The sequence below is a fragment of the Microtus oregoni genome, unplaced genomic scaffold (genome assembly GCF_018167655.1).
Source record: "Microtus oregoni isolate MIOR12 unplaced genomic scaffold, Mior012 000068F_ref0000429, whole genome shotgun sequence".
Classification (NCBI taxonomy): domain Eukaryota; kingdom Metazoa; phylum Chordata; class Mammalia; order Rodentia; family Cricetidae; genus Microtus; species Microtus oregoni.
The window spans coordinates 1,240,272-1,263,581 of NW_024543975.1; positions in this window are offsets into that span (position 1 = coordinate 1,240,272).

Below are 23,310 nucleotides of genomic sequence, written 5' to 3' on the forward strand. Positions count from 1 at the left end.
AATGCCCCAATTTGACATTATTAGTACTATTTATTACTGTGTGCTGGGGGATACTATGGTGCATTCATGGAGATCATAGGACTTTCAGAAGTCATTCTCTCCTTCCATCATGTGGGTCCTAGGATGGAACTCTAGTTGTCAGGTCTGATGGCAAGCAACGTCACCAACTAGGTCGTCTTGCCAGTATCGCCTATCACTACAGGTTTATTAAGTGTTGCAAAATACCAGCTTGAAGAGATTGGAAGTTACAGCGTGGCCGTTCAGCCTGGTTCTATTCTGTGGCTGCTCAGCATGGGGTGGGATCATAAAATGAAGCCTAGGAAGATGACTTTGAATGTTCAGAGTTCTAAGCTAAATTTGCCCCATGTCTTTGTCATTTGCTCCATACCTCAGTGCCCTTATGCCTTTAGATGAAGTTTTAGAGATTAGAATTCCATGGCAAAGAAGGCACAGGCAAGGACCCTTGAAGTATTGTAGATTCATGTAGCTGCAGTGATATATAGGAAGCCTACTGAGTCCACCCACACTGAGAGCTCGGGTGTTGACAGCACCCTTCACCTTGGGGCCCATTGCACAAAGCAACTGCCTCTTGTGATGACAGCCTTCTGCATACCTGAAGACCACAATCTTGGCCCCTTCTCTAGCCTCCAAAGCTTCAGTTCTTATAGGCAGAGGCTTCTCATTCGTTTCCTGGCTGCTCAGACCCAAAATAATTACACAGAAACTATATTAATGAAAATACTACTTGGTCAATCATTTAAGTGTATTTCTAGCTAGCTTTTACATCTTAAATTAACCCATTTCTGTAAATCTGTGGATCACTATGTGGTTGTATCCCACTGGTAAGGTTCCATCCAGCGTCCGGAGTCTGTCTCCTGTGGTGGATATATCTCCTTGACTCCGCCTACTCTCTCCTCCTCTATTGGATTGGGATTCCTGCCTTGCCCTATTCTGTGTGGCAATAAGCCCAAAGAAGATTCTTTATTAACCAATGGTATTCACAGTATATAGAGGGGAATCTACATCACTTCCCCTTTTCTGTCTAATTAAAAAGGAAGGTTTTAACATAGCAAGATGGCATACAACAAAACAGTTGTCAAGCAAGAATTATAGTTACAATATTTATATCTACTTTATCTTTTATCATAACTAAGTAAACTATAACTATCTATTCTTCAACTCCATCAAAGACTCCAGAAGGATATAATATTACCTAAGTAAACAGGAAGTACATTGTAAGCAACTTCCAAAACTCTAGAATTGACAGAGACATCTTTCTGCCTGGATAGTCACACAAAGTTCTTCTGTACTGTTGTGGCGCTCATCTTCAGCCTACAGGGCCATAGTTTCTGGCAGACTTTTCAATGAAGCAGGAAACTTCAAAGCCAGTTTCACATATGTTGGCAGTTTGTCAGTCACTTTCTTCTGTGTCCTGCAGAGTGTTTGGCAGACTCGTTCATGAAACAGGAACCCCGAAGGATTATCTCACCTTTAGGTAAGTTCAGCAGCCATTTTTTTAATGGGACTCATAGGTCCAGTTCAAACAGCATAACATCAAGCAGTCCAGCCAAGAGCAGATTTCTTGCTCAAATGGTTAGCAAACTCCATAAGGAGCCTCTGTGATGCCCATCATTCTTTTGAAGTAGATTGGTGCTGCCAGGAGCAGATGTGTCCCATTATCATGAAAAGTCCTAAGTTCTTAAAAAATTTTAAATGCTATACTCTGTTAGTCTTTGAAAGGTTTGAAGAATAACTATCTAATTGAAATATATCTCTGTACATCTAGAAAACCTAACTAACTTGACTACAAATTTGGCTATTATAAATGACTATCTATTAACCTATATTCTTCAATTATACATTACATTTTTAAATGAATTGCACAAACACAATACCTTAAACAAGAACAGAAATATACATATAACAAAATTGACCTTAAATTTGTAGCAATAAATCAATATCAATACCAATGCAAAGTATTCATCTCTATAGCATATCCCCCTTTAAATGTAAACAAACATTTGTAAACAATATTTGGGAATTTGGGCTTAGTTCTCTCCAAACTGCTTCCTGCTTTTTGCTGGGTGAAGTGTTTTTTGGGGAGTTCACAGAGACCTTTCAGGGGAGACTTGGTCCATAAAACCACACTAACTTAGAAGAAATCCACAGGTTCTCATCTTCTGTGGAAACAAAAGCAGAACTCCTTTTCCAAGGCAACATATCCTTAGACCCAAATTTTGAAGTTAAGATACCTTTAGAGTATATATGTTGGTTTAGCTTAGCAGTCATACAATGAAATGTCTCTCTGTACTTAGCTTATTAACAGTCAAAAATTTCAAAGGAAACAGTAATATACGTAATCCAAACTCTGTGTATATTCCATCTTCATGTGACTTATTTTTCTCTACTCCTTTAATATATGAATGTGCTCTGTCTCTTTAAAGACTTTGTTTTATTTTTTTTAAAACCATTTACTTTCATAACTGTCTATATTCTTTTCTTCTATCTCCCAAGCCTATGCACATTTTTTGAACATACTGTGTCTCGTTTAGGGGTCTTTTATGTCTGAATCTGTCCTATCGTATATCTGTAATCCTTTTCTGCCTAGGAGCACTTCTGAAAATGCTATGCCACATGTCTAGGACTAAGGCTGTTTTGACTTCTGAATCTGCCCAGTTATGCATATTTTTAGCTAACTCCTACATCTTAAATTAACCCATTTCTATTAATCTGTATATTGCCACAAGGCTGCGGCCTGCTGGTAAGTTTCTGGCTGGCAATTGGTGTCTTTCTCCTTTGGCAACTACATGGTGTCTCCTTGACTCTGCCTACTCTTTCTTTATATCTCTGTTCGGATTTCCTACCTGACTTTACTAAGCCATTGGCCAAAACAGCTTCTTTAATAATCAATGGTAATAAAGCATTTTCATAACACACAGAGGGGTGCTTTGGAAAGGAGTTTCTTATTTTGTTTTCACAGAGGATGAGACGCTGTTCACTTCTTCTATTCCGATTTGGTATGATGGACCACGTCCTCCTGAATGGTTCCTGTGCACGCCTTCAAAAAATTGCTTCGCTCAACTGCCAACTGAGATGAAACTAGCACACAGGGAAATGATGGAGGAAGGTCATTGGCCAATAAAGAAACTGCTTGGCCCTGTGGGTGGAGTCAACAGAACAAAATGCTGGGAGGAAGAGGAAGTGAGGTCAGAGACTCCACAGCTCTCTCAGGAGCAGACGCCTCAGAGAGAGACGCCATGCCCCGCTCCCGGGATGAAGCTCCGACCCAGGATGGACTAGGCTAGAATCTTCCCGGTAAGACCGGTTCTCACAGATTATTAGAGATGGGTTGATCGGAATAACAGAATTAGCCAGTAAGGGCTAGGGCTAAAGGGCCAAGCGGTGTCTAAAAGAATACAGTGTCTGTGTAATTATTTCGGCCATAAGCTAGCAGGCGGCTGGGGTGTTGGGGACGCAGCCCCGCCGCCGCCCCTATTACTACAGAGGGGAATCGCACATCATATGTGTGTTTTGTGTGTATGTGTGTGTATACACTTGAGAGAGGGTCTCACTCTGAGGTCAAGGCTGGTAAAATTCACACCCTTCTGCCTCAATCTCCTATGTTTTAGGACTTAGTGTGGCCACTAAACCTGGCTAAATAGCATATATCCTTTGTCAGCAGTAAAATGCTGGAGAGTTCCAAGTATCCTTAGCTCATCCAACCACAGAACTCTTGAAGGGGGCTGCTCTAAGGATACAGGGAGCCTTGAGCATGCCTTATCTTGGCAAGGTGTATTCAAACTTTTCAAGAGCCACAAAGCTATTTCTGTGAAGCATTTGAAGCATTTTCTGTAAGAAACCTCAACCTTTGTAAAGCAGGTTAAAGTGGGATGCACAGGACAGAGTACTGTTGAGTTACTGCCCTAGAGAGCCCTGGGGAAGGCCTAGTTGCTCCTAGAGACCCACATGAAGCACACAGTTCCTCTACTCTATTTCCCCTCCCTCACCGTGAGTAATTTAGGAGGCCATTGCTGGAGAAGACAGTTCTAGAGACATTTTTTGAGGAGCGTAGGTCAGATCTCTCACTCCATTTGCAGCAGCAGATCTTAAGGACTCCCATTCCCTGTCCCTGTCAATTCATGTGTGGTGTGTGAGCTGCATATAGACTCCAGCAAGAGAAGCATGAGCAGGAGATCTGACTGAGGCATACCTCCGTTCCTGCCTTCTTTCCCCCAGTGACATCACTGGCCACGTGCCACGGGTTAAAGTGTCGTGTCTGGTCATTAAGTCTCACTCTTTCTGGTGCCAGTGGCTGGTCTGGGATGGTTGTGGGTACTTGTGAGGACCACAGAATAAGGGTTGGCACATGGCTGCAGCTAGCAGTGTCCCCTTTTCTGACTGTATTCCCCTGCAGAGGCACTCCATCCATAGCAAGGCAGGGTGACCTGAGCCAGCCTGCAGGGGGTGGAAAGTTGAGAGACAAAAGGTCAGTGACCTACTGCACATCTGGATTTTCCAGTTATTCAAAATAACCAGTTTGCCTTGGGTACACCACTATAGCCAATCTACCTACCTACCTTCCTTTGTTCCTTCATTCCTTCCTTTCTTCCTTGTAAGACAAAGTCTTACTGTGTAGCCCAGGCTGGCCTTAAATTCCCTGTGTAGTCAAAGGTGGCCTCAAACATACTCTGCAGCCCTGGCTAGATGCTTATTTCACTGTGTAGCTCAGGCTGGCCTTGAACTTACATCAGCCTTGCTTCCTCAACATCCCAAATGTAGCATTATAGGTCTTGAGATTCCACACCCTCCTCTATAAGCTGACTTCTTGGCATTTGTTGTCACAGCTCATTGGCCAGTTCAAGTAAAGGAAGGGGTTAATGAAGAAGAGGGCCCCCCAGCGCCTGGATCATCAGAGACGGCACTTCAGAAAACATCACTTGTAAGGATGTCAAGTCTCCAGGCAGGAGGTAGAAAGGGTGATGTGAGGATCACAGGGATGTGTGGTCACTTGGTGAGAGGGCAATGGGTTGGCTCAAGGCCATCCTGGTCTGGTTCCAGGGCAGAGTTCTGTACCTAACAGTCCATCTCTATGGTCAAGCTTCCATTCTCGGCTGCCAGGCTCTTGCCATCTCCGCTGACTCACGTGAGTCCTCATACTTGCTTCCTGGCACCCACCACATGGTCTGGTCTATCCTACTGACACCCAAGCCCTGGCCACAAAGTCTTCATTCCCTGCTAGCTTGCTAAAGGCCCCTTCCTTAGATCTACTCGTTTCATTTTGATAGCTATTCACTCTGAGGTGTAACTAGTTGCTGGAGGCCTGATAACCTAAGAAATGCTGGCCTTTTATAAGCGAGGACTTATTTACTCAAGTGGGTCCCTGACTGTGGGATTCCTGGAAACTCAACAAGGAGATAATACTTTCCAGGCCAGCTGGAATCTGTCCAGACTCTTCCTCCATGAACGGGGCTAGGTTTTCTTCTTTTATTCAATCTATTACCTTGATTTAAAAAAAATCCATCCTGATATGATAAATAGGAAGAACCCAGAACATCTATGAATGGTTCTCACCAAAACATGTCAATGTCAAATCAAGTCTTTAAGGCTAGCTTCGAGTTGACAGGAAATGCTAGTTTTGAGGGGAATACTAGGTGACTCCTGAAGGAAGAAGCATTTTGCAGAAACCAGGGCACTGTCTCCAAACAGCGAGCAGCCAGCCATAGGTCGGAGGGAATAGGATGCTCTGAGGGAATAGGATGCTATTCCCATTCCCAAAGTCTCAGACTTTGTGATCGGGTCCCTCAGGACCCTGTGTCTAATGCCATCTCCTGGTGGGTGGGCACAAATCCCGGGGGTATGGAGGAGCAGGGGCTGGTGACATGGTTTCATTGAGTGAAGGAGCTTGCAGCCAAGTCTGCCCATGTGAGTTTGGTCCTGAGCCCTACACGGTGGAACAAGAGAACTGACTCTCATGAGCTGTACTGTGACCTGCACAGGATGCTGTGGCACACACAGACACAGACATACAAACAGATGACACATAAGCACACAGTTTTTTACCTTAGGTTAATATTTAAAGACTTGGAAGATGCAGCTCCAAATGGATCCACAGGATACTTTCTGTTTTATCATTATTATTGTTATTATTATTACTATCATTATTATTATTATTAGACAGGGTCTCACAGTGTGGTGCTTGAAGGCATGCCATTCACTGTGCAGTCCAGACTGCTGATAAGCCTTCAACACATGGCCTTTGGGGACATTCAAGGCGCAGGTGGAACAAGTGCTGTTACGTTGCTGTGGGTTCTAACTCCCACACTGTCACCCACGTGCAGTTCCCCATACCTGACACAAAACCGGGTCCATATTACTGATGAAGGGGGATCCCTTGACCTCTACCCCCATCCCACCCATCAGACCAACCCTGCCTGCTCAGACTCCATTCACTTCCTGTCAACCATTTGGACTTTAATGTAATTTCACTTTCTGGAGTTTATGAAAGAAACAATGAACATCAACCTGGTGACATTACCACAAACCACATCAGTAAGCCCTGAGCTATACCCGCCGGGTGGCTCTTCAGATCCACGTCAAATTTATCAGCGTTCTACTCCACATTTACTCTAGACACCCGGCACATGGGACTGAAACGCTCATGTCTGGAGTTTCTTGTCTGCTCCTGGAGTTCATGAAAACTGCACGTTAAGTTGAAGGAGGTAGGGCTGTGGGCGGGGTCAGGGACTAAGCAGCCCTGAAAGAACCTCGGGCAACTGAGTGCCACAGCTCCCGCAGAGCATCTTCAAAGACAATGGCCGAGCCCATGGCGCCACTGGGAGTCTAAAACTGTTTTTGAGTGACAGGATCTATCATTACAAGGCAACCTAACCCAGAATCTTAAACCCAAGACAGACAAAAGAAGAAGAACTTTGAGGAAATGAGGGTGGAGGGCCCAAGGTCATGTCCGCAGGGCCTCCTTCATGCTGGGGACCAGGTTGGGAAACTTTTGGAAAGGCCGTGGTGAGTTCCAGGACATTCATGTCTCATCCTGGACTTCCTCCGTAGGAAGTTAAGAATGTACGGCTTCCCGTGTGACCGTAGAAAAGCAAGGCCTCCCAAGCCATGATCAGAAAAGCAAGAACGCATCTAGTACTCTCCTATTGTGTCCTCCCTTGCAAGCAACTCAAATATGGCATCAAGGCCGAGAACACTCTCCATGCGACAAGAAGCCGCACACAGTGTACAAGCGGAACCCGCAAACCCATCATTTGGTGTGGGCATTGCTTGAACTACTTCTCTGTTTTTGTGGTAAAATGCCCTGGCAGAAGCAGCTTACTGCTTAGTTTGGCTGGACATTTGACATTAGAAATGGGTATTGCAGGGAAGTTGAGGCAGCAGGACCTTGGGGCAGTTGGCCACATTGCATATGCATCAGGAAGCAGAGGGAGGGAGGGGGAGGTGGGAGAAGGATGGAGGGAGGGAGGAGTGCTGCTGTTCAGCTCACCTCCCAATCTCAGCATAGGGAATGCTCCCCCCACAGTGGGCAGGTCTTCCCACTTCAGTGACCCCAGTCAAGATGGCCCCTTACAGGCTGCTCAGAGGCCTGTAATCCAGGTAATCCCATGTCTCATCAGGTTGACAGGAGAGACTGACCATGACAGGTATGAACTGGAAAGCCACCCTGAAGGGCAGAGATTGTGTATTGGAAAAGCTGGTGCTCACGCTTTTTCAATGTTACTCAACTGCTGAAAAATCATTATCAAGGAATAAGCAGATCTAGCCAGGCCTATAAACCCAGACACTAGTGATGCTAGTTCTAGGTCTGCCTGGCCTACAAACAGCACTTATGGCCACCCTGGGCAGTGTAGTGAGAGCCTATCTCAAAGTCAAAAGTCAAAAGAGGATTGGCCATGGAGAGCCATGGCAGAGTGCTTGCCTAAGATGCAGGAGGCCCAGGGCTTCAATCCCAGTACCAAAAAAAGAGGAGGGAGGGAGGAAGGACAGAAGGAAGCAACAAGGGTGGGAAAGATGAAAATTTTAGACCTAAAATAGAACACTCAGTTCATGTTCTTATATTTGAGTTTTGTTGTTGTTGTTAGCTGTTTTACGTGTGTGTGTGCGTGTGTGTGTGTGTGTGTGTGTGTGTGTGTGTGTGACATACAAGTCATACCACATGTACAAAGGTCAGAGGGCAACTTTTGGGGGTGATTCTCTCTTCACCCCTTGTTGAGGCCGGACTTGTTTCTGCCATGCTGTGTTTTCCAGGTGACTCTCCTGTCTCTGCCTCTCACCTCACCAGAGAAGGGCGAGGATTACAGATGTGCCCTGCTACATCTGACTTTTCATGTGGGCTGTGGAGCATGAACTCAGCCTTCACACACACATAGTGTTTTTACTCACTGAGCCACCTGCACAGCCCATTGTTGCCCATTTACTTTTTCAATTATATTTATTTCATGTCTGTCACAGAGTACATGTGGAGACCAGAAAAACAAAAACAAACAAACAAAACCAGAACACTTATGGGAGTTGGTTTTCCCTTTCCATCACCTGTGTCCTGGGATCCAGCACCAGGTCCTGGCACAGGTGCTCTTCCCTGCTGAGCTGTCTGCATGTCTCCTTTGCCACTTTACTGGTGTGTTCCAAGCTGTGCATGTTTATGGGTGGTGGTCCAGCGATGTCATAGAGATGATACAGGGACGCCTGTGTTTCAGCCTCCTTCAGCACTCTCAGCTCCTTGTTCTGCTGTCTTAGTCCACACCTCTTCTAGTTCTTCATGCCCTGGGCTGTACCTAGCCGTGCTGAGGCATCAGAACCTGTCCTTCCATTCTGTCTGTCCCTTCTTCCCCTCTCCTTCCTCCAAGGCCATTCTCAGGCTCTGGGACCACTGTGTCCACTCTTAGGACAGCCATATGTGTGGCAGGTCCGTGTTCGTCATTCTTCCCTACACCCAGCTCTTCACTCTCCTCTGCATGGATCTCCCTTAGAGCGCTTGTGACCTCACCGCCCAGAATCCTGCCCACTCTTCTCCAGCCCTCCTGGGAGCCAGCATCTTCTCTGGCAGAGCCTGGCACGGCCTCATTTTGCATCCCACATCAGCACAGCTGGAAGGAGACCAGATCATACTCCGCCCTACTTACCATGCTTAGATGGCCTGTGTTCGCTTAAACACACTGCAGAATGCCTTCGAGACTTCAAAGACTCTGTCTCGTGACCACCACTACCACCCACCCATTCCACCTGGTGCCCATCTCCCTCCCTGGTGGCTGTGACTCAGTTTTTTCTATCACCCACCGTCCTCTCTGTTGTCCACTTTGTTCTTCCCATTTCTTGTCGTCATTTAAAGAGGTGAGAAGAACAAGGGCCTTACTTTGTCTGCCATGCCACACCCAGTCCCAGGACAGCAGGACCCGACACAGAGCACTCTGACCAACAACGCATGACCAGGGTAGATCTGAAGTCTCTGTGTGTGTCCTGGCATTTACAATGGGATTCAGGCTCAGTCAACACTTTTATACAACCCAGGGTCTCAAACAAACAATAAAATCTCTTCTGATGGGCAGTGGCATGGATAGTCCTTTCTTGTTATTGACATCACTCGGTTGTCCCCAACAACATGAATCATCTCTTTGCACTCAATCAGGCCTAGCAAGGGCTTGGACACTGATAGTCACAGGAAATTGCGGTCTACCTGGAAACTGGCCCTGCTCCTAGCAGTTTCGGGAAACCGCAGGCCGCCCAACATGTGTCTCTGACGCTCCAGGGGGAGGAAGACGCTCCCGACAGGGAGGGACTCCTTGTCTTGTGGTTGGGCTATTCTTGAGTCTTGGAATGTTGTTCTCCTGGTGTTGACAGCCGCCACCTCTCCCGGTGGTGCCAGGCCCTTGTGCCAGGCCTCTGGAGCCTAGCTTGGTGGGTGGTGAGGGCTTCCACAGCCCCCCACCCACCTGGGTTATGGCAGGCATGCTGCGGGGGAGGACAGGAGCCTGTGGCACTGGGCGCTCCTCTCTGGCTCTCCCTCCCCCTGCTAAACAAAAGCTTCCTGCTGGGGTGGGGACCAGAGCATGCTTTTGATTCAGGAGCAGGCTCCAGAAGCCCAAGGATGCCTTCCCCACAGACCCCTGAATATACATGCCAGGGTAGGGATGGCTTTCTACCCCTTTCTTTCTCTCTGCTCTGCCTTCAGGTCTGCTGGTCTCTCACCAGCTATGCCAGTTTTTCTGTCCCCATCATCTGGTTTTCTTTTTGTAGAATCTTCCAGAAACTTTAGGTCCCTTTCCTCGTGCACTGTTCTATCAGTCCTCAAGCCTTGTGTCACCTTGCTGCTTCTGTCTTCACTGTGGCTGCCATTTGCCACCTTTAGTCTTCTCATTGCCATGACTACCATTGGCTTTGGTCATTTTGCTACAGACACTGTTCACAGAACACAAGTGAGCTCAGAGAGGCTGGGATGATAACAGGATTGATACCAGAAGTCAACTCACATGACTTCTGGGGCAGAGTTCAAACAGAAAATGTGGGTCCACTTTGCCAGAGCTATTCAAATCCCGGTCCCACCCACACTACTGACTTTTGGGCTTTCTGGGACTCAGGTTATCATTGCAGGACCTGACTTGCCTCCTGGGCTGTAGGGAGGACGGCATGGGGCAGCCATGGAGAATGGTGTGTGCACGACAGGCTAGACACACAGGTGTCCCAGGAGCTTCCAGTCTATTGGGCAGGATCGTCATCGCTTTTGACAAGAAAACCACCCAAGGGAAAGAACTAGGCACTACACAGGTACAGAGCAGGGACACTTGCCTCAGACAGTGTGGCTTTAAATAAATAAAAATTAATATCCTGTTCCTTGGGATCCCCATCCTCCCACCTCAGCTTCCGGCGTGTTGGGATTGTGTGAGTGTGCGACACACCCAGGTAGATTGACTTTAGTTCTGTAGAAAAGTCACAGAGAAGGGGCTGGGAGTTTGTGCAGGCTCCTCCCAGCTCCCTCCAGCACCAGACTCTCCTGTCACATTGCACTGTCTGTCTCTCAGAAGTCAACATGGCTTGATGCTGTTAATTCATGACCTTCTCATTTCCTCCAACCCGGGGTGCCACGCAGCTTTTCGCCAGCTCCATTTTGAAGGATGAATAGGAGTTTGTTCAAGGCTTTAGCATTTCAGCCATGACAGAACACATAGGAACATGTGTTCCCTCCAACACGCCTTAAAAAGATGCAGTTTTTATAGAACAGGATGCATGGTATGGAGCCAGATAACAATTACTCAAAATAAAAGGCCCAAAGCAACAGGATTTCTCACCCTACAGCTCTGGGTATCAGGCACTGGGCTAAAGTCCAGATGGCTTCCTCTGGAGGCTCCGGGGGTAGTTGCACTCTTGCCTTTGCCAGCTTCTAGAGGCAGCCTGCACTCCTCAGCTCCTGGCCCCCTCCTGTACCCGCAAAGCCAGCTGGACACACCTTCTAACCACCCTGACCCCTCCTCATACTGTTTTGTTGTTGGAGTTTTGTTTTTCTCTTACATGGACACTGATTACAGCAGGCCCCCTGTACCACCAAAGCCTCCTCCTCGTCTCAAGACCTTTCAACTGATTCTGTCGGCAAAGTCCCCTTTGTTCCAGGAAGGAACATGTTCATGTATTCAGGCATGTGGGCACCTTTGGGGCTGTCAGTCATGCTTCTAGAAACTCTTTATCAAACTGGTTGGGAGCACAGGCTTGAACTCCACAGACCTGGATTCGAGTCCTTGCCCTGTCATTTCTTGTACCTCTTGCTACTTAATCACTCTGTACCTCCATTTCCTCATTTTCAAACTGTGTCTAATAAGTGAAGTTACATCAAGGGTTGTTTGGAATTAAAGTGATCACAGGCTTTCAAACTGAAATTCATAGGCTAACACACATACACCACACACATACACACATATGGTGTCATACACACACAGACACATTCACACACACGTAAAATTACACACATGTGCGCGCACACACACATGCTTACACACATATGCATGCATGCAGGTACGCACACACACATATACAGATGTGCATGCAGGTGTGTGTGCACACACATATGCTCACACATGCATGCATGCAGGTGCGTGTGCACACCCAATATGCTCACACACATGCATGCAGGTGCAGGCACACACACGCATATGTTCATACACACATACATGAATGCATGCAGATGCGTGCACACACACACACACACACACACACACACACACACATGCAGTAACAACTCAGAGCCATCTGGAAGGCTAGAGATACAGTGTGAGAAATTCTCAGAACTGGAAAGGCCAGAGAAGCTGAAGTCACCCTCTAAGACATGCCTGGAGAGGCTCTCACCTCCAGTGCCATGTGCCCAATACCTGCAATGGTCACTTCAGTCATGGGGCTAAACCCTCCACCAAATGGGAGCCTGGGCAGGTATCAGATTGGCTGACACTGTTCACATGCCCACTTTCTGGTTGCAAGGACTTCTGGGAGGAAAAAAGGGTCTGTCTCCCTTAGCTTCTCAGTGGCTGGCTCTTTCTCCTCTCCAGGCTAACGCACACTGTGGGAACTTCCTCAAACATGGAGGGAGGTCAGCATGCACACCACGCCAGTGGTTCTTATTGCACCAGGCTGAGGCTACACACACACACACACACACACACACACACCTCCTTCCCTAGCAGCTGCAGCCTGAAGTCAAGCTTCTGGTCCTGGTCAGACTCACCAGGACACAGTCCTCTGCCACAATAGTCTCCATAGATGACAGTCAAACATAATTTCTGGGTAGTCATTGCTTGGGGGCCTTTGTGGAGCAGGGGCGCTCACACAGCCAACTAACTCTGTCTGCTTTTGTAAGGCAGAGGAGAAAACTTTAGGGAGCGGGAACAGTAAGGGGAAAGGAGTGCCAAAGATGTTTTTAATATGCATGAGACTGTGCAGCCAAGCCAGGGGCCGCTGCCCGGTTCCAGGCGTGTTCCCGCCCCAGACGGGCTGATGATTTGAAGGGAGCCGCGGTCAGACTGTATACCTGTCATCTGCCTCTCCACACTAGCCTGCCTCGCTTGCTCTAATGAGGCCTGACACCTCGGGAATCCGGCGGGTGCAGAGCAGTCACAGAGGGTACAAGGAGCCAGAAGGGCCTACTTCAGCCACTTGGGTTTCCCTGGGAGGTGGACAAGCAGGACGAGCCCAAGGTTTTTGCTGCAAGGTCTGTCTTGGCCAGTTGCTGGAGGGACAGTGAGTGTCACATCGTCCCCATGCCTCTTGGTGTCCGTGGCTAGAAAATGGGTTGTAACCAAATATGTTGGCTCATGTCTATGATCCCAGTACTCCTGACTCTGAGGTAGGAAAATCGCTACATATGTGAAGCTAGCCTGGGCTACATAGTGAGCATCAGATCAACTGTATCTACATAGTATCTACATAGTAAGACCCTGCCTCATAAAATCAAAACGTAAATGGGTTTTAATAGGCTCTCAGAGATTGACGGGGAGAAATGCAGACTGTATGAAAAGAATCCTTTGTGACAATATGGTAAATAACCATGATAAATAATATCATCCCCAGCCTGGCTGATGGCTGCCAAGTCACAACAAAGTATTCTCTAGACAGGAGTTTCTTTGATACAGTCTCTGGTTCCACCTGGAGAGCCTCTGCAGAGAGAAGGTTTCCTGGGAGGTCCTGGGAAGGATTGGTCAACCTCCACTATGACTGTTGAGGAGAGGTGCCCCACCTGAGGTGGGCCTGCTTGTTGGCAGAAGGGTTTTAGCAGTGATGAGCTTGAGGGGAACATGGATGGTCCTAGGACCCTGTGCAGAGGAGCTCTGAGGAGTCTTGACCTTTGCCCTGTCCCAGGAAAGCCTCCCACAGAGCAATGTAAGGCTATGGACAGCCATCTTAGATAAATTCGGAGAACAGCTAGTGTTCCAGAGTGCCCCACCCTTCTTCTGTCTGTGCTCCCAGAGAGAGCACAGAGGTACCCAGGGGCACTGAGCTGTATGGGGAATACAGACTGTCAGCCTAGTCCTGGTGGCACACTGGGAGCACGCCTGGAAGCAGAGGGGCAAATCCTTGGGGATGATGCCTGTCCTGTGTGCTGGTATAGAAGCCAGACTTCAGGAGCTTCTGAGAGCCAACAATAAAATCAACCCATAAGTTAAGGGCTAAAGAGGGGCTCGATGATGGAGATGGGGCCTGCTGTAAGCCTTGGGGAGCCGTGGGGTTTGTGTAGAAGAGAGTGGAAGGAGGGGCCAGCTCTGCCAGACACACTCTTGCCTTTCTGTATAAGAAAGGGAGTCACCAAGAACCCTCCAAAGAGGTCTGTGCAGGACACACCTCCACCCCATGACTACCTGACCTGGAAAACTGGCACAGGATGGACACAGAACCAACAGGGGATGTGGCGAAGGGACAAAGTCCCTTAGACACTGAACTCTTGAGGAACAGCATTGGCCTCAGTGTTCCCATCTGAGCAGTGGGAATAACAGTATGTCCCCTGGGTGGCGGCTGTCAGAGAAAACTAGATCACAGGTGTCACGAAAGCTGACAGGTCACTGTGTTCTTACACCCTGCACACCCTGGGAATCCACTCCCTTCTCCTCAGCTGTGTGCTTGAGTTTTGGGAACCACTGAGGGCCGGCTGAGACCATCCACACCCCATCCCTCCTTGGTATTCAGCGTGAGCAATGAAACCTTCCACTCCCAACCAGCAGTCAAAAGAGAGCTCGTCTGAAAAGCCAGGCTTGCACTGAGGAAAAGGTGCACCCTCTGCCACGCTCCTTCAGACTCACCGGGCTGCACATGGCTGCTTGCCACTAATGCCTGGCATGGAGAGGCATTGCTTCAGCTACTTCCTCTTGCCCACTTCTCCAGGCCCTCAATCCTAAGCTGAGAATTCTCCAGAAACACCAGACCCATCCATCCTCAGACTGCCCGTGGGATGGCGCTGCTTCTCTTTGTGGACACACCTTCCCTCTGGCTGCAGCTGCAGCATTGCTTCCCTATTGGCTTTTCTCTGTTTACCTGTTTGATGTCTGTTTATTCTTAGCAAACTTTGCCATGCCACATGGTCCCTGGCAGGAGGGTGGTACCTGAACCAGTCCTGTCTTACCTCAGTGCTGCTGCCAACTTTCTCCACCTGTCCTTGGAATGGGCAGCACCGTTTACCAGCTCTCCTGATCTCAGGAAAGGACTCTAGCTGCAGCTGGGAGAGTGAATGGAACAGAATGGGCTGGAATAGAATAGGGCCACTAGGTAACACAGTAGAGATTTGGGACTAGAGACAGGGTGAATCCAAAATTCCAAAATGCCAATAGTAACGGATTTCTAGCTGCCACCGGAGCCTCTTTACATCCCACCTTCCCCTCCCACCTGAGGCTCCTCTAGCATCCCCAGGCTTGCAGCTTCCTTTTCTGTCACCTGAGAGGGAATGAAGGCCAGCTTCCTGCTTCCAGGGTCTTTTATCAGGGAAGGACGCTGATTGCTAAGAAAGGGGGGAGGTGTGCATCTTCTCTGGACACCAGCAGAGGCACTGGAACCAGGTGGTTCCTGGTCAGAAGACTTAGCGATCAGACCTGTGCCCACTAGGGGGAAATGTGTCTGGGGAGGTTACAGCAGGCAGTGAAGTAAGTCCCTGAGGGTTTAGATAAGAAGGGGCTGTTTTCACTCTGCGACTACCCAGGACCAAAGCCCAGAGCAGGAGGCCCCTCACCTGGGAGCTTCTGAGTTCCTCCAGCAGAGAGGTGTCAAGGCAGGCAGGTGACAATGGGAGAGAGAACTGAGGAACGTGGAACTGAGTGGCAGTCATTTGCCCCCTGTTGCTCATGCCCAGGGGTGCTGTACTGAGTGCTGAAGGGCTAACCTTGCCTGAGTGCGAACTCACAGGTGGCCCTGGACTGTCACCAGCCTCAGTTTCTTTGCCACTAAGGAGGGAAGTGAGGGCTGAGCAACCTCAGCCCTCATCTCTTCCCAGAGTCCACTCCCTTTCCTCTCTTGGCCCCAGGCCTCAGCCTCTCCTGACTGAGGGGAGCCTCGGGCAGAATGACTGGGGTCCCCGCACCCCCTCCACCCCTCTGCAAAGCACATACAGATGTGGGGCTGTCGGCCGCAATCAGGGTTCAGGTGAGGAATGGGGCCTGGCAGCCCTGGGCTTGTACTCCTTTGCCGGAGTGCAATTTCCCCGTAATTACACTTCCTAGCTTTTCGGCATCTGTGAAAGATCACCCTGGGACACAGAGGAGCCGGGCGCGCTGGCAGGGGGACAGGCCTTCGCTCCAAATCACCCTCCACTGGTGGAGAAAACCCACTCGCCCTGGGCCTGGCTCTGGCAAGTGCAGTGTCCCCTAGAGGCAGGCCCAGCATGCCCCATAGATCTGGTCAGTCCCAAGCCTCTTCTCGCTGTTCTCCAGTATCCGGTCATCTCCAGTATCCGGCTTCAGTTGCTGCCATGTAACACCCTGCACTCTCACCCATCCGGATTCCCCGAGCCCCCTCCACCAGTTACTCAAGGTGATCTCTACAAGCTTGCCCACTGCCCTGCCCACCTCACGCCATTCCAGTTTTGTCTGTGCCATCGCCACTCACGGGTCCCTGCTCGTCATCTCTGACCTGCTCCTCTGTCAGCCCCGAGCACACTGATGTGCTCCGTGTCATACGCCACGCCATGGCCAGCACGTGCAGGATCTAGACAGAATCTAGGGGTGCCTCTTCCTGCATCTCAGATAAAGATTCGTTTTAACAAACCCATCCAGAGGGCAGGAGGATAATCAGAGAGAACCTATAGCCAAAGAAAATCCTGAGGAAAGAGCCTCTGGGGGACCCTGGAAAGCCACTAGAAATGTGGGCAGGCCCTGGACACGAAGCAACACTCAAGGGTTAGTGAGTTTGCAGGGCATACAGAGCTCACTGTGGGCTGGGGTCCAGCTACTCCAATCTCCATCGGGGCCCACACTAGGAAAACAGGCTGTAAGCCAGGATCAGCACTCACTCCCACTTGATAGAAACCACAGCCCTGGTGGGTCATGCTACAGACCATCCTCAATGGGGCCTCTCCTGAAGCTCTGGAAGAAACATCATTGCTTCTAAGACCAATAATCTGGAAGGAGCCTGGAAGTAAGGCATAGCTTCAAGCATCAGAGTGTGCCCTGATCTAAGCCCATAGCAGACATCACTAATCAATCACAGCACCAAGAGGCTAAGTCACTTGGCAAAGGTCAAAGCTGGTAAATGAGTGGTACCAACTTTTGGCCGTGGGCAGTCTGGAGTCAGAGTCCTCGGTCTTAAGCACTGGGCAGTCCTACCCCACACCAGCTCTGACCCTTGTCTTAGAGGCAAGCACGAGAAACCTATACAGCTTTCCAGAAGAACGTGGAAGGCAAAGAATCAGAGAAGGGGGCTTAGCACAGGTACGAATTCAAAGCCAGACCCTGCCTCTCACTGGATGTGGGCCTGGCTTGTGACTGAACCTTTTGGAGCCGCTATTTCCACCATTATAAATGGACAGAACTCGGGCTGGCTGTTGTCTTGCAGTGTTTCTTACATTAGCCGAAAGGCAGAAGCAAGCCAAAAGAGCATCTGTAGGTAAGACTGTCCATCTTCACTGTCTGCTTGAGTAGACTCAGAGTCACCAGGGAGATGCATTCTGAGAACATTTCTGGGGATGGAGTATTGTTCAGCCTTGAAGAGGTAAGAAACGCTGAAATTCCTCACACATATGTAGGAACCTTAAGCATGTTATACCAAGCAGCAGCAGCAGCAGCAACAGCAAGCTACCAGAAAGCCAGGCCTGAATTAGTGGCACAGCCTCCTGGAAACACTGGTGATCTTGGTGAGCCCCTGGCTGGCCCCAGTCCTGGAGAGCCTGTTTTTGTGGCTAACCTACCTAAGGAAAAGACTGTGGGTGTGCATTTATTTGTGCTGAGCCAGGTAGAGCACTAGCAGAGGAGAGGCAGAGTCAGAAGACACATCGTAGCTCTGGGCACAGCAAGATGTAGTCACAGTGACACAGTGGGCTCTGAGAAGCCCAGACTCCATGTTGGTGATGGGGTGGACAGAATGAATCTCCAGCTCACTGGCTGGCTCTTCAAGGGGCTTGACTCCTCCCTGGCTTTGCTGAGCTAAGCACCTAGGCTTGGCCACCTGTTAGCTCTGTGGGGTCTTGTGTCTCTACTTCCTTATCCACCAGTGGGTGTGTAAGCCACCACACACACACACACACACACACACACACACACACACACACACACACCTCGGTACTTTCACGAGCTCCTGAGCACAGCTGCCCTCTCAGTTTTGCTCTCTCACCTCTGGAGAGGGCTGACACCCTCTGTCAGCCGCCTCACTCTGAAGAAACCTGAATGACCCATTCTTGCAGAGCTAAGGCTAGAGCCCAAGTCCCTTGAACCCCCAGCCAACCCCGTTTCTTGTCCACATGCAGGACTAGCTCAAGTGTTTCAACCTAAGAGGAGATGATGGCCTTCTCCTCTGTCCCCTGAGCATGGGTGCAGCATGCATAGCAAAGGGGATAGGAATAATAGGGTGCACAGATGGCAGGGGAGAAGAGCCACACCTCAGCATATTTCTTCACTGCCCCCCTGAAAGCTTCAGGCTGCTCTGAGCCACAGGCTGGACAAAGACTCACAGCTCACTGGTAGGTGGGGGACAGAAAACTGCAGATAAGGGTGTTATAGTGAAGACATTTGGGATAGGCTCAAGGGTGAAATCTGACAACAGTGGCTGTGGAACCCAGGTTGCCATGACAACCCTTCTTCTCTGACCTGAGCATCTCAGACTTGTCCTGGTACATGATGGGAATGCTGGGAATGCTGGGACCTCGGGGCCACTGCAAACATGGGTGCCCATGTGTGGCAGTTTGAATGAAATTGCTCCCATAATCTCATAGGGACTGGCACTATTAGGAGGTATAGCCTTGTTGGGGGAAGTATGTCACTGTGGGGACAGGCTTTGAGATTTTCTATGCTCAGGATACCACCCAGTGTCCCAGTCAATCTCTGGTTGCCTGCAAGATGTAGGACTCTCAGCAACTACTCAGGCACTGCATCTGCCTGTAGGCCACCATGTCCCGTCATGACGATAATAGACTAAACCTCCAAAACTGTAAGTCATTCCCAATTAGATGTTCCTTTATAAGAGTTGCCATGGTCACTGGGCAGTAGTGGAGCACGCTTTTAATCCCAGCACTCAGGAGGCAGAGGCAGGTGGATCTCTGAGAGTTTGAATCCAGTCTGGTCTACAGAGTGAGTTCCAAGCCAGGCTCCAAAGCTACACAGAGAAACTCAGTCTGGGGGACAGGGATGGGGAAGAGTTGCTATGGTCATGGTGTCTCTTCACAGTACTAGAACCCTAACTAAGACATCGGGCAAGGGGGCCTGGGCTTTGGCCTCTGAATTCCTAACATGGTTTCCACTTGAGTCTGCAAACTAGCTCCATTTGGGAACTGCCCATCACCTTGGGGGTTGAAGCAGAACAGTCAGCCAGTGTCCCCAAACAGAAGAATCACAATTGCAGGATCTGCTGTAGCACAATTAATAAAAACCCAGAAACAGATATTGGGATTCAAGCTGAAGACCAGAAAATCAAAGCAGCTAGTCACTGGCTCTTACCTCTACCTGAGTAAAAAATTGACAATCTTGCCTTCAGGAATCTTCAGAATGAGACAGAACACTGCAGAATAAATGCTCTTGTACACTATAAAGATTTGTCACTCAATAAAATGCTGTTTGGCCAGTAGCCAGGCGGAAGTATAGACAGGACAACCACTAGAGTTAGTCACTAGTCAGATGCAGAAGAAGCAAGATGAGAATGCCTCACTGTGCAAAGATACCAAGCCACATGGCTAAACATAGACAAAAATTATGGGCTAATTTAAGTTGCAAGAGCTAGTTAATAATAAGCCTGAGCTAATAGGCCAAACCGTTTATAATTAATATAAGCCTCTGTATATTTCTTTGGGACTGATTAGCTATGTGACATGGTGGGATGGAAACTTCCATCTATGATCTGCTTTTGGTGGGGTTTGAGTATGAAATGTCCCTCATGGCTCATGGGATTGAACACTTGGTTCCAGCTGTGGTACTGTCTGGGAGGCTGTGGGAATTTTAGGAGGCTGAACCTCATGGAAGGAAGTAGGTTACTGGGGGCAGGTCTTGAAATTTGATGGCCAGAGCCTATTTCCTTGTTATTCTCTCTCTTCCTGATGGCAGACATAGTGTAACCAGCCACCTCATGCTCCTGCCATCATACCTTCCTCATCATGATGGACTTTATCCCTTTAAATAGTGAGTCAAAGCTAGCCCTTCCTTCTCAAGTTCCTTTTTCTCTAACATTTGAGAACAATAATGGGAAATGTAATAAATATAGCTGCTCGCCCTGAACATACCCTGCTTCCCCATCTCCCAAGGTCCCAGCACACCCTCAGTGAGCATCCCTCCCAGACAATGGAGAAAGGAAGAGATGTGATTAGAAGTGGCAGGCTTGATTTGTGAGAAGATGAGGGAGGAAGCAGTGCAAGGGGATGACCCAAGAGTCAGGAACAGCAAAGTACAAGGGATAGTCGCTGTTTGTGCCCTCACTCTCCCACCCTGACTCCATCAGCTCCACTAGGAGCTTACCTAAGCTCTGTTGATCGGCCCCACTGTGCCCCCCCCCATCCTCACCCAATAGCTCTTATACAACCCTTGGCCCTCGGGTTTCCCAAGTTGGGCTCAGAGAGCTTGGGAGGAAATTCTGGAGTCCTTGGTTGATGGACATAGGTTGTCTCCTCTAGCATGCATTTCACCTTGGTCCAGTTTCCTGTGCAGGAAGAGGAGACAAGACAGGAACTTTGGTTCGGGCCTAAGAGAGCCTGGGGTTACTTAGGGCCTATAGGAGGCCTCTAAGTAACCCCAGGGGAAGAGCTCTGAGGTGGCCTCTGAGACCGGAGTACCCTAGAATTGGAATAGTAGAGAGAAATAGATAGCCCTAAACTCTAGAGAGGTCAGTCTGTCCAGTGTCTGCCCTGCTGCCCAGCCTGAAGCCCTAGCCCTTGCCCCAGCCTGGGCGGCACCTGGAAGAGGCCACCTGGAAGCAATCTCTCTGGTCAGTTCCCTGGAAGTGAAAGCTGGGCGTGCAGTTGCTCTCTAAATTATGCTTCCTCCTCTCTTCCTTCCAGGGACGAAATTGGAAGGCAAACGTGGGAGGAAAGCCATCTGTGAGCGCTTGGCTCCTGCGTGGGAGAGTGGAACTCTGGCCCCACCGTCCTGCTTCCTTCCCCACTGGACACGGAGTCTTTGGAGATGGCTCTGCATGACAGCCTTGGCTGCGTGGGAAGCCAGGCACTTTCCCTCTCTGGTCCTCTGTTGTCCTGCTGTTGCGAGGGGGACAGTGGAGCCTTCTTCCCACAGTGGTGGGAGCGTCCACTGTGGTCCCATCTCCTCCAAAACACTGTCTCAGACATGTGTGACCATGTCACCCGATGATAAGGAATCCTCCAACCCTTGAATATGTGTCTTCAGAGCTATGACCCTGTCTCTTAAATCTGGGCAACCTTGATGACTGGCTGAATGTTAGACTGTAGAAGAAGCAACACTTTATGACGTCTGGGGACAGAGGGGTAAAGCTGTCCTTGCAGGTCCGCCTAGCATCTGTACTCAAGCCCCAGGCTCTATATGGTGTTCTGCCACAGCAAGGCCACCATGCGTGAGGAATCCTGATTTAGTTCATATGGAGAGACCTTGTGAAGATGCTAGGTAAGCTCAAGAAGAAGCAGCGATCTCTGCAACACCCACACAGCATCAGCACTGCCAAGTCAGACACCAGCTCACTACATGGAGGTCCTATGCTAGCCCTGCGGAGCCCTTCCTGGATTTCTGACCGTTGGGAACTGAAAGATACAGAGGCAATTGCTGTTGCCGGGGAGGTGTTCTGCATGGTGGGAACTTCACAGCAGTGTGGCTGTCTCATGGTCCCTGCTCCAGCTGTGACGTGAGGTGCTGATGTTTCCACGAGAAGCCAGTAGGGCACACACTGTGAGGAGAGTAGGGTCAAGGGATAGGGAGAGTGGGACAGGCACTGCAGCTCAGCTGAGCTCCTCAGCCAGGGGCCACAAGTCAAGCCATAGCCCCCACTGCATGTTTAGGTCCCGGTAGGCCCAGGCAGTTAATGCCCCTGCCCACCCCTGGGCTTCTCTGGCCCTTTGCCTTACTCTTTGATACTGACCATATATAGACAGCTATTCATGAAACCCTCCTCTGTTCACTGTTAACCCTCTCCTGTGTGTGTGTGTGTGTGTGTGTGTGTCCTGTTTCCTATGGGCAGATACCAGTTCTGACAGTGCTCTACTTGTTCCCAATCTACAGCCCATGTAGATTTGAACCTGTTGGAAGCAATGCAGATTCCCCACTTGTTAAGAGTCTTCCTGCCCTAGCAGTCAGAGATACAGTGGTCAACAGCAGAGCGTGGTACCCATGACGCAGAAGGCCTTGCATGGCATCTGCATAGTGTAGGATGGAAGTGACAATACATACATACACACATACACACATGCATACATACATACATGCATACATACATGAAGTTATTTATGGAACTGGGGAGATGGCTCAACTACTAAGAATTCTTGCTCTTCTGGTATAGGACTGGAGTTCAGTTCCACACACACCCATTGGGAGGCCCCCAGCTGCCCATAACTCTGTCTCCAGGGGTTGTGAGGCCCCCTCTGGCCTCTACAGGCACCTGTGTACAAGTGTGCACACTCACACAGAGATACACACATACATGTAAAATAAAAACATAAGGAAAACCTCTTCTTGAACTTGTTTGAGAAGCAGTTAGCCTGGAGCCAGGGAAGAGGTCATTACAGAGTCTCATCTAACACTGGAACAGTTTCCTCAGGTTTACACGCTTAGTGGGGATTCACGAGCACCTTCACGGCCACTTACAAATGGATCTGCTGAAAGAACAAATCAAGAAATAAAAGCCCCTGTGGTTTCCTGGTGTGGAACCACAAGGTGGTTGGCTGAAGCACCAATATGGATGAAGACAAACAGTGGGGAGCATCTTCAAGTCACATCCCACCCCTCTCATATTCCTTGAACTAGAGCTGGGGGTCTTCTTGCTTAGAGGAGATGCTGGGAAAAGCCAGGAAGTGACAAAAAACAGTGGTGCTCCCCCAGGAACCATCTGAGCCCAGATCCGGCCTCTGCCCTCCAAGGGGTGGTTCCCAGGACTCCAGCCTCTGGCCTGCACTACCCCCACAAAGGGAACACACAATACAGCCACTTGTTTGAGACCCCAGTGAAACCAAGGGCCTTCCTTGCC